This window comes from Macrobrachium nipponense, chromosome 27 (assembly GCF_015104395.2).
Source record: "Macrobrachium nipponense isolate FS-2020 chromosome 27, ASM1510439v2, whole genome shotgun sequence".
NCBI classification, from domain to species: domain Eukaryota; kingdom Metazoa; phylum Arthropoda; class Malacostraca; order Decapoda; family Palaemonidae; genus Macrobrachium; species Macrobrachium nipponense.
The window spans coordinates 33,282,002-33,294,923 of record NC_087216.1 but is presented as its reverse complement, the minus strand read 5'-3'; the positions used below and the strand labels follow the sequence as shown (position 1 = coordinate 33,294,923).

General features: G+C 36.8%; 1 protein-coding gene across 1 annotated transcript in view; it reads right to left on the bottom strand.

The window, feature by feature from the left end:
* LOC135200667 (uncharacterized) overlaps nucleotides 1–12,922 on the bottom strand; it is a 199,829-nt gene that overhangs the window by 112,565 nt on the left and 74,342 nt on the right. The gene's annotated exons all lie outside the window — the stretch shown is intronic.

The window sequence follows — 12,922 nt, the reverse complement described above, 5'->3', positions numbered from 1 at the left end:
CGGAATCTCGCTTTCAGTGGCTCGGCATTCAGTGGGATCTGAACTCCCACACTCTGTCAATTCCGTTGGCCAAAAGGAAAGAAATAGCCAAAGCAACAAGGCAATTCCTCAAAAGCAAACAGACTTCAAGGAGAAACCAGGAAAGAATCCTAGGCTCTCTCCAGTTTGCGTCAGTCACAGATGTTCTGATGAAAGCAAAGTTGAAAGATATAAATCGAGTTTGGCGCTCAAAAGCATACAACAAATCTCGAGACAAGTTGTCAGTCATCCCGCCGATTCTCCGCAAGCGTCTCCGCCCCTGGGCGGAGGCCAAGAATCTGTCCAAATCAGTTCCTCTCTAATTTCCCCCTCCGGCGTTGGTTATCCACATGGACGCCTCTCTAAGCGGGTGGGGAGGATACTCTCAATTAAAGAAAGTACAAGGGACTTGGTCACCTCAGTTCCGCCGGCTTCACATAAATGTACTGGAAGCTATGGCAGTATTCCTCACATTGAAGAGGCTTCTACCAGCCAAAGGTTCCCACATCAAACTAGTATTGGACAGCGCAGTGGTAGTACACTGCATCAACAGAGGAGGATCCAAATCAAGTCATGTGAACCATGTCATGATAGCCATTTTCTCTCTAAAAGCCAAGTACAAATGGCACCTATCCTCCACTCATCTGGCGGGAGTAAGGAACATGATAGCAGATGCCCTGTCTCGATCAGTTCCTCTAGAATCGGAGTGGTCCCTGGACAGGCGCTCATTCCAGTGGATATGCCAAAAGGTCCCAGACCTCCAGGTGGATCTTTTCGCATCACAATCCAACCACAAGCTCCCTTGCTATGTGGCCCCCAACCTGGACCCTCTGGCTTATGCCACAGACGCCATGTCCATAGATTGGAATCAGTGGAAGAAGATTTACATCTTTCCTCCAGTGAATCTTCTATTGAAAGTCCTGAACAAGCTCAAGTCTTTCAAGGGACAAGTTGCTCTAGTAGCCCTGGACTGGCCCAAGAGCAATTGGTACCCTCTCCTTCTGGAATTGGGTCTCCGGCCTCAACGGATTCCCAATCCCAAACTGTCTCAGTCAGTACAAATGAGGACTGTGTTCGCTTCCTCAGGAATTCTAAAAACCCTAATTTTATGGACTTCATGAAGTTTGCGGCTAAAAGAGATGCAAATATTGATCCTCAGAATATTCTTTTCTTAGAATCGGATAAAAGAGAATCAACATTGCGTCAGTATGCCGCAGCAGTTAAAAAACTAGCAAATTTCCTGAAGGAAACGGATTCTAGAACCATGACTATTAATTTGGCTATTTCCTTTTTCAGATCCTTATTTGAAAAAGGTCGACCAATAAGTCAGCATTAAAGAAAATCTTCCAGTTTGGCTTTAAGATAGACTTAACAGACTCTTACTTTTCGTCTATCCCTAAAGCTTGTGCTAGGCTCAGACCATCAGATAGACCTAGCTTTTCATGGTTCTTAAATGACGTTCTCAAACTGGCTTCAGATTCTGACAACGATTCATGTAACTATAAAACGCTCTTAAGGAAAACATTATTCTTACTGAGTCTGGCCTCAGGAGCCAGGATATCTGAACTGTCGGCTCTCTCCAGAGACTCTGGCCATGTTGAATTCCTCCCCTCAGGAGAAGTTCTACTATCTCCAGATCGTAGTTTTTTGGCTAAAAACGAGAATCCTTTAATGAGATGGGCCCCTTGGAAGATCCTCCCTCTTCCTCAAGACCCTTCTCTATGTCCAGTGACGACCTTGTGAGCCTATTTGTCCAGGACATCTTCTAGGTCCTCAGGTCCCTATTTATAAGGGAAAAAGGTGGCACCATTTCCTTAAAAGGAATCAGGCAACAGATCCTATATTTTATCAAACAAGCCAATCCTGATTCATTCCCTAAGGTCCATGACATCAGGGCAGTAGCCACCTCAATTAATTATTTTCAACATATGAATTTTGATGATTTAAAAAAGCACACAGGCTGGAAGTCGCCGACAGTTTTCAAACGTCACTACCTGAAATCCTTGGAATCTCTTAAATTTCCAGCAGTGGCAGCGGGAAACGCAGTTTCTCCTGACACTGTCTAAGTAGTTTTAGTTGTAAGATCCAGATCTCCTTTCTACCTGCCGCACTAACATTTTCCTTTGATCCTACCGCCAGGCTCAACCCTGTTTGAGCCTTAGCTGCCTAAAAGGCTATATAGTGATGTGTCCCTTATTTTTTTGCTAGGGTCACTCACACCTGTATGTTATTGCCAAATAAGGCTATATTGTGATGTTCACCCTTATTTTTATGCTAGGGTGACTCACTCCTGTATATATTGATATTTTCTAGTTTTAAGTTATCATAAGTTAGAATAAGTATAGTACTAAGTCCTATTATAAGTTAGCATAAGTGTAATATTAAGTTCTATTACATATTTTAAGGCTAACATATGTTACTATACATTAGTTAAGGTTTTGTAAGATAACTTTGTAATATTTAACTAGATCATACTCATATTTTGTAATTCTGTGTTTTTCTTGTTACCTCTTTCTATCTTTACCAAGCTTATGCTAATTCTCTGGTACTATTTCACAAAGCGACACGGGCTTGGCCCAGAAAAGGGATTTTGACGAAGGAAAAATCTATTTCTGGGCAATGGCCCGTGTCGCCCAGTGAAATTCCCCCCTATATCTCTCCCATCCCTGTGCCCAAGCTTGTTCCTCTAACGTCAAGGATGGCCACCAGAGGCGCTGGTGGTGACGTCGGTGGGCAGGGGGATTTTGATGGAAGAGAGATCTAAATGGCAAGAAGTCAGTGGTAGTGGTCTCACTCGCCCCAGTACCATACCGACACCCTCTTTTTATTTAGGGTGAGCGAGTCAGGATACTCTGACATCCCCCCCCTTTTATTTTTCTCTGGTAATGTTAGTATTATTTACCTTAGAAATATGAACTGAAGGGATATTTCACTGGGCGACACGGGCCATTGGCCAGAAATAGATTTTTCCTTCGTCAAAATCCCTTTCTTATCCTTGGAGAAAAGTGCTGGTACAATATGTATGTACTACTATGTTATGTAATTACAGCACATACAGTTAATTTACTTTCAAAAGATGTGATCCCACTTGCACCTTTTAAAGATGATACCCCTCAAGAGTTTTACCTCACATGACATACTTATTTCTCTCTCTCTCGTTCATAGTTAGCTCTCACACTAGTTCATGATTTTAAATGGATTGAATTTTAACTTCACCCTCTACAAACATTACTCATGTACATACATATCTTATTTATTTTATTGGATTGTGTGACTTCGTTACGACTGACTTATGAAGTTTACCTAGTGATGCAAGAAATCTTTTACTCTGACAGAAAAAGAAAATGGCATCCAATGAATTAGGGGTAACGTTAGTATACATATGAAAGTGGATACATATGTACATAGTAGTTACTGTAACTAATTTTTATGCCAACCAGTTATTTCTTTTTTAAGGGTAATGTATTAAACTAACTTTTAAATCAAATTACAGTAACTTTAATTTCATTTAAAAGTTAGCCTAATACTTAGGGAGCATAATTAGGGTCCTATTTAGTGTTCAAAAACTAGAAGTAAGCATTTGTTAGCAATTTTCGAGACTGTGCCAAACTTATGCGAAACTTCCCCTTGCACAAGGGGGTCTGGAACCTAACCTTGCGTAAGTTCAGGGTATTACTGTATATGTAATCGAAACCAACTAAAGACTAAGGAGGGTGGGGTAAAAGTTGGAACACTCTCTCTGACAAATATCGGACAGGGAAATAAGAGGACTAAGCAGTCAATTTTACCTACAGCCCCAATAACCCTAAAAGGTAAAAGAGGTCGCATTGTGCGAAAGAGAGGGTTGTTGGATACCTGTGCCAAGAAATCTTTTATCAAGAAATCTGCTATTGAAGGACTCCATTATAAGAGCAAGGGAGTTGAGAACATATCATTGAGAGGTTGACTTCCAAACTAGTCAAAAGAGTATGAAATGATAAACATCATTGTACCTACCCTGGGTAGATTAATACACATGGATTGTTTAGTGGTAGACAAGCTACCAGAATATGCATAGATAATCGATGTTAAGAAAAATTTAAGGTTGTTATGTAAAACAAAAATTAGCTTGGCTGATAAAGATTTTGATCTACCCATAGAGACAATTGCCATTAGAATTGTTAATAGGGGTTGACAATGTGTACAACATACTACATCCAGGGATTACGAAATTTAAAAATTTGGTAGTGCTACCAAAAATATTTGGTTATTTGGTAACTGGAATCTGTAGTTCTCTCACCAAGGAGACTGATGTTTCCATTTTAAAACTGACAGTGGAAACAGACAATATAACTATGACTGAAGGGGCTACTCGTTTAATCCTGAGTTGTTGACGGATTCTGAAGTAAATCCAGGATACTACCCAGGCAACATCGTATCAGATCCAGGGAAGGATCCTGAACATCAGATGGATGAGAGTTCAGTCTAGAGTGAGAGGTTGACACTACTAAACATTGGCGCCGATCCCAGGGATGATGAATGCGCAAGCCCAGGTGAACTCTTAAACACTACACTCTCTGATCCTCCCGGATACTTGGACCCACCAGATCCACGGGTTCCACTAGAAGTTTGGACCCCTTGGATCCAACTGAGCACTTGGATCTGTAAAAGCCCATTGTATATTTTGAACCACTGACACCATGGATCCCTCGGATCCTACCGGAACTGAGAATCCCTCGAATTCCACCACTAACATAGATCCCCGCGATCACACAGCACTTTTGGATCTGTCAAATCCCACTGAATACTTGACACATTTTGGTCCTGATACGAGAGAATTGGAAGCCCATTTGGACGCCACCACCTGGCGATCCAACACTGAAACTGTAGGTGAGCAGTTGGAAACATCCCAAAAGCTACAAGAAGGTTCAGGACTATGATCCTGATCCCTAGATCTCTTACAAGGAAGTGAAGAAGGGCGATCCAGCACTGGAATTGACCTTTTCAGTGGTCTAGAAACATTCTTATAAGCCAGCTTTGTCCTCCACTTGCACCTGAATCAGACTCACTAGACAAAAGAGCATGTACACCAAGTTGGATGCCTTTCTAATGGTCATCCTCAGAGTCCTGGAATCCTTGCACATAGTAAAACCCACCAAGCTCCTTAGGATCTCCGGTTTGCCTCCTCCCAGGTTTAGGAGAGTTTGACAAGGACCTTCATCCAGGAGCCTTGGAGGATGGATAGCCACCTCCTCTAAAGCACTAACAACCTGATCACTTGAACTAATCATATCCATTAAACACAACAGAATTTCCAATTCACAAGCAAATTAGTAAATTTATGATCAATCCTAGTTTCTAGACTGGCAATGGTATTGGGATCGGAAGGTTGGGAGATAGTTAAAGGAATATAGTAGGAAAAGCAGGAGGACTGTTGATCGGTGAGAAAACAGTCACAGGTGTAGAAAGAATGGGAATAAAAGGTGATTCCTGACTGGATCCTTTGTTTTCGGCTCTAGCAGCCGCCATTCTTTGCCTATTCTTCTCAAGTTTCTCTGAATAACTACTCGAAGTCTTCCACATTTCCCTGATCCCAGTCTTTACATTCGTCGCATGTAAGAATGGAAGAGCAAGACTGACCCATACATTGGCAACAAATGATGAGTCATAATTAATGGAAGTCAGTCTGGTATTGCAGCCCTTGCTGCAAAACCAGACACTATATGAGCTAGATTCAGAAATGAGCTAATATAATTAGCAAGAAGGCTACCAAAATCAAGAATACAATTCAAGAATATCTCACCAATCCTGTGTTGACCACAACCATCCGGTGAAAATCCCAAAAGAAAGCTACCATACTTCCGCGAAAGTAGGCGGGGCCAGTTACCTACTAAAAAAAAAAAATATATTGCTACCGCAAATTTCAAATTTAAGCTGTTGCAAAAGTAGAAACTTATTGCTATGTAGCCGCTTGGTAAGTTACTTATACAAAAATATAGTTAAAAACTAGAATTTCATCATGAAAACAGAAAAAATGTGGTGGATGAATAAGCCGAGATAATATTTCTTGATATAAAATTTGGCCATCCTTATAACATACTAAAACTCAAGGTTTAGGGAGAAAGAATGAAAAAATTAAATCTGAACTTCTTACACTGGAATCTGGGTCTCCAATTTAAAACGAACATAACTACAACACAATGAGTTTTATTAACACAATTTGAACTTCCCTGCTGACTGCAAAACCCATGAGTAAAAGAGTATTTATTTATTTTCAAAATAATGTTCACTGTATGTACTGTGATTATTAATAGTCAACAAGCAAAGAACTACCAGTTTAAAAAATACAGGCTCCCTGGTTTTCAGTGGGGGTTTCGTTCTAGGTGGTGTGCCAATAAGTGAAAACTGCCATTAACCAAAACTCAGCAATTTATGGCGCCATAATGGCGCTGATAACCGGAACTGGGCCTATTATGGCGCCTTAAATCGCAGATTTTATGCCGCTAAACAAGCCCCCATAGAACCAGATCGCCAATAACCGGAGACTGCCTGTGTCCTTGACAAAGAGAAGAAAAATTTTAAGTGTTTGAACATGTATTGGTAAAAATCACAATAAACTCTTTTCAACTTTTGAGAGACTCCTGTTACCTTTTTCAAAGAGAATAGAAATATGAGGTAAAGAATCAGGTGCTATTTATATGCTCAGCAGCAGTATCAGTTTTCTGGGCCTGGAGAGATGTGGTATAATGGGTCATTTCAGCAAGTTTCTAGATTGCATCCATCACAAACTTCAAAAAATTGTATTCTTAGATAGCATCCCCATAACTGACTTGGTCTAGTTATTGCCATTGACAATAGGTATAAGAATTAATTGAAACCCCTGTGATTATTATAGCTCACTTAACCTTAAACGGCTATTGGACGTATTATATGTCGACGAAAATTGTCTGTTGGGTGCTTAACCCTTAAACGCCGACTGGACGTATTTTACGTCAACATTTTTTGTCTCTCGGGTGCCGACTGGACGTATTTTACGTCGACATACAAAAGTTTTTTTAAAAATTCGCGGAAAAATACTTTTAGGCCTACCAGCCTAAAACTCTTGAATCACGCGCCTTGGGGGATGCTGGGAGTTCACGGATCAAGGTGTTGTTTTGTTTACAATCGTTACGCAGGCGCGCAAGCGCGAATTTCTTTCTTGCCGCACTAAAAAGTATCTGTGACACATCTCGGAAATTATTTAGTCACTTTGACATAATTTTTGTACCATTTTAAATTAGCCGTTACATGGAGTATTATATGTGAAAATGTGCGCATTTTTATGTAGAATACAACAAAAAAATACTCATGATTGTAGCTTTTATCAGTTTTGAGATATTTTCATATAAATAACGATAAGTGCCAAAATTTCAACCTTTGGTCAACTTTGGACTCTACGAAATGGTCGAAAAACGCAATTGTAAGCTAAAACTCTTATATTGTAGTAATATTCAATCATTTACCTTAATTTTGCAACTAATTGGAAGTCTCTAGCACAATATTTTGATTTATGGTGAATTTATGAAAAAACTTTTTCCTTACGTCCGCGCGGTAACTCTTCCGAAAAAAATCATACATGCGATTGTGGTAATGTTTGCACCATTTTAAATTAGCCGTTACATAAAGTTTTATATATCAAAATGTGCGCAATTTCATGCACAATACAACTAAACACAACCCATGGTTGTAGCTTTTATCAGTTTTGAAATATTTTCATATACAAAATGATAAGTGCCAAATTTTCAACCTTCGGTCAACTTTGACTCTACCGAAATGGTCGAAAAACGCAATTGTAAGCTAAAACACTTATATTCCTGTAATATTCAAGCATTTACCTTCATTTTGCAACAAATTAGACGTCTCTAGCACAATATTTCGATTTATGGTGAATTTATGAAAAAAATAACATTTTCTTTACGTCCGTGCGGTAACTCTTCCGAAAAAATCATACGTGAGATTGTGGTAATGTTTGCACCATTTTAAATTAGCCGTTACATAAAGTTTTATATATGAAAATGTGCACAATTTCATGTAGAATACAACAATAAATAATTGAAGGTTGTAGCTTTTCTCATTTTTGAAATATTTGCATATAAATCACAATAGAAAAAAAACCACGTTCGGTCATCTTTGACTACCGAAATGGTCGAAAAACGCAATTGTAAGCTAAACCTCTTACAGTCTAGTAATATTCAGTCATTTATCTTCATCTTGAAACAAATTCGAAGTCTCTAGAACAATATTTAGATTTATGGTGAATTTAAAAAAAATAAACTTTCCTTCCCTCCGCGCGCCGATTCTCCGCCACAAATCTCCGAAATGCGTACGTCCCATTCTCGGAATATTTGGTCCGTTTCAAATTAGGCATTTCATAGAGTTTTAGTTTTATATATGAAAATGTGCACAATTTCATGTAGAATAAAACGAAAAATATTTGAAGGTTGTGGCTTTTCTTATTTCCGAAATAAATGCATATAAAAAAATATATATAAAAAAATTCGACATTTGGTCAACTTTTAACTCGTCAGATATGGACGAAAACTGCATTTGTAAGCTAATATTCTCACAGTATAGTAATATTCAATCATTTGTCTTCATTTTGAAAGAAATTGGAAGTCTCTAGGACAATATATTTAGATATATGGTGAATTTTTGAAAAAAAAAAAATAAAAAAATATTTGTTTACGTCCGCGCGTTACGAATTCATGCATTATTTTGTGATAATATCTTCTCTGTGTTGCTTTTATCATTTTACAATGTGTTATATACCAAAATGATTGCAATTTAGTGTACATTACAACGAAAAAAAAGTAACTTGTTACCTTTAACCGTTTCGCGCACAGCACGATTTGAATACAATTATATATGAAATTTAATTTTTGCACTATCATATATCGCATTATTTATATATGATAATGATAATTTTTTTTCATTTCTGATGGTTGCATACTAAACTTCAGCCAATGACAAAAAAAGTGAGCCAAAAATGAACTCTTAATCTTGAAAACTAAGCTCGCTGTGATTTTTTGAAAAAAATATTTTTTCTGCTTACACACTCACTCTGAAACACCTCCGGCACACGGGAGACATTTTTTTTTGCCGCTTCAGCGTTTAAGGGTTAATTGACGTATGATATGCTGACGCAAAAAAGTTTTTTTAAATGTTCGAGTAAAAATAGTTATAGGCCTACTTGGCGAAAAATTTTGAATCACACACCTTGAGGGATGCTGGCAGTTCACGGATCAAGCTGCTGTTTTGTTTACAAGCGTTACCCAGGCGCACATGTGTGAATTTCTTTCTTCTTGCACTAAAAAGCATCAGTGACACATCTCAGAAATTATTTTCTCACTGACGTAATTTTTGCACCATTTTATATTAGCCGTTACATAAGGGTTTTATATATGAAAATGTGTGCAATTTCATGTAGAATACAATAAAAAACAACCTATGCATGTAGCTTTTATCAGTTTTGAAATATTTTCATATAAATAACGATATGTGCCAAAATTTCAACCTTTGGTCAACTTTAACTCAACCGAAATGGTCGAAAAATGCAATTGTACGCTAAAACTCTTACATTCTAGTAGTGTTCAATCATTTACCTTCATTTTCCAACAAATTGGAAGTCTCTAGCACTATATTTTGATTTATGGTCAATTTTTGACAAACTTTTTCCTTACGTCCGTGCGGTAACTGCCGAAAAAATCAGAAATTCTTTCGTCCGGTTGTCGTAATGTTTGCACAGTTTTATATTAGCCGTTACATAAAGCTTTATACATATGAAAATGTGTGCAATTTCATGTAGATACAACAATAAACAACTCATGGTTGTAGCTTTTATCAGTTTTGAAATATTTTCATATAAATAACTTTAAGTGTCGAAATTCCAACTTTCGGTCAACTTTGACTCGACCGAAATGGTCGAAAAACGCAATTGTAAGCTAAAACTCTTACATTCTAGTAATATTCAATCATTTACCTTCATTTTGCAACAAATTGGAAGTCTCTAGCACAATATTTAGATTTATGGTGAATTTTTGAAATAAAAACTTTTTCCTTACGTCTGCGCGGTAACTCTGCCAAAAAAATCATAAAACTCTTTTGTCCAATTGTCGTAATGTTTGCACCGTTTTATATTAGCCTTTACATAAAGTTTTATATATGAAAATGTGCGCAACTTCATGTAGAATACAACAATAAACAAGCCATGGTTGTAGCTTTTATCATTTTGTAAATATTTTCATATAAATAACGATAAGTACCAAAATTTCAACCTTCGGTCAAGTTTGACTCAACCAAAATGGTCAAAAAACGCAATTGTAAGCTAAAACTCTTCCATTCTAGTAATATTCAATCAATTACCTTCATTTTGCAACAAATTGGAAGTCTCTAGCACAATATTTCGATTTATGGTGAATTTATGAAATAAACTTTTTCCTTACGTCCGTGCGGTATCTCTGCCGAAAAAATCAGAAATTCTTTCGTCCGATTGTCGTAATGTTTGCACCGTTTTATATTAGACGTTACATAAAGTTTTAAATATGCAAATGTGTGCAATTTCATGTAGTATACAACAAAAAAATAACTTATGGTTTTAGCTTTTATCAGTTTTGAAATATTTTCATATAAATAACGATAAATAGAAAAAATTTGATCTCGGTCAACTTTAACTCCACCGAAATGGTTGAATGCAATTGTAAGCTACAACACTTACAGTCTAGTAATATTCAATCAATTACCTTCATTTTGCCACAAATGGGAAGTCTCTAGCACAATATTTTGATTTATGGTGAATTTTTTAAAATACTTTTTTTTAACATCCGCGCGTTACGAATTCATGCATTATATTGTAATAATATTTTCTCTGAGTTGCTTTGATCGTTTTACAATTTGTTATATACCAAAATGATTGCAATTTAGTGTACAATACAACGAAAAAAGTTAACTTATTAGCATTAACCGTTTTGCTCACAGAGCAATTTGTATACAATTATACGTATACGAAAAAAATTTTCGCGCTGTCATATAGGCAGTCCCCGGGTTACGACGGGGGTTCCGTTCTTGAGACGCGTCATAAGCCGAAAATCGTTGTAAGCCGGAACATTGTCAAAAATCCTAAGAAAACCTTACTTTTAATGCTCTAGGTGCATTCAAAACTATGTAAACTGCATTCTTATTGCATTTTTCATAAAAAAAACCTTTAAATATTAATTATTTTGCATTTTTGGTGTCATATTTCATCGGCCAGATCAGCGTTTGTAGGCGTCGTAACTCTGGAACATGCGTCGTAACCCTGGAACATGTGTCGTAACCCTGGAAATAATTTCTGATGAATATAATTGAAAAGCGTCGTAACCTCGGAACGTCGTAAGCCGAGACCGTCGTAACCCGGGGACTGCCTGTATTCCAATATTTATATATGATAATGATATTTTTTTTCATTTCTGATGGTTGTATACTAAACTTCAGGCAATGACAAAAAAAGGAGCCAAAAATGAACTCTTCATCTTGAAAACTAAGCATGCTGTGATTTAAAAAAAAAAAACTTTTTTGCCGTATTTAAGGGTTAACATTATTGTTTTTCTATATTAGGTTACTTTTAGCGTCATCATCTACAATGTGTAACACGATATTAAATCTATCATTAAGAAATGCCACAGTAATAAATTTATTGGTTGAGCAACAATGCAAGGACTGTGTACAACAGTAGGCTAATTCGTGAAAAGGAACAATATTAAAGGATGTTCAAAGGTCAAAGGGGTTTTGAATAATTGCTCAAATGAGCAATTAATCAAAACCATAAGCAATAAAGCAAGAAATAATGCAACAGTGGGCTAATTCATTAAAAGCAATGAAATAAAAATATGTAGATCAGTCAAAGAGGTCTGATTAAGTTCATGCCTAAGATTGGTAGCAATAAGCCATTCATTAAAAACCAGACCAAGTCAACAAGACATACTGGAGAATATTATTTATATCATACAAGTTTGTGGTGACTGGTAGTAACCAGGATAGATTTCCTGAAAAAGACTCATCCTGATACACCTCAATAAGCCCATCCAATCATTGTTACTGTCATCCAAGGCAGCCTTTAGTGTGTAGCTACTTAATCATTAGAGGGAACAGCACACTTCTTGCAATACAGACTGCTTATTACATGAATGGTATCAGATTCATAGTGCTGTATTTATCAAAATCTCTCTGAAGGAAACAAGAATTTTCAAAAAGCTTTAGAATTCATCAACGCTACTGTTACATCTCAAACACTCGACTTTCAGGGCATGTTTGTCCTGGGTTATTATGGTTATTATGAAGTAGATAGATTTAACAAAAACACAGAGTTAAGGTTCCTAACTCACACAGATACCTAAAACTGTACCTCATTATCAAATTTCTGGTCAGTGAACAACAAATTTAAAACAATTTGAACTTATATTAATATCTATAACAAACTCTTTTAAGAAAAAAAAAAATTTAAATCACTATATCTGGCATTGGAGTTTGAGCCTCTATTCAGATTTGAGACACAACAACAATAAACTTCTATTTCAGTGGAAAAATGCTTATTTCTGTCAGCACAGATTGAACTTCCCTTTTAAACTATTACAGTAACAAGCTTCCACACATAAAAGAAATTTCAATAATTATTTCATGCAGCAGTTTGAAACTTTTCATAACTAATGCAACAACCAACTTTTAAATAAAAAAAAATAAAATCTGATATCACTGTTTCCGACAGCAAAGCTCTAATCAAAACTGTAACACAATTAACTTGAATGTCAGCCAGGAAAAACTTTCTACTCTAATATTTCTGGTAGGTGTCTTGAACCCCAATTCAAACCTTCATCACAGCATCAGTAAACACTTCCAACCAGGGCCTTACTGA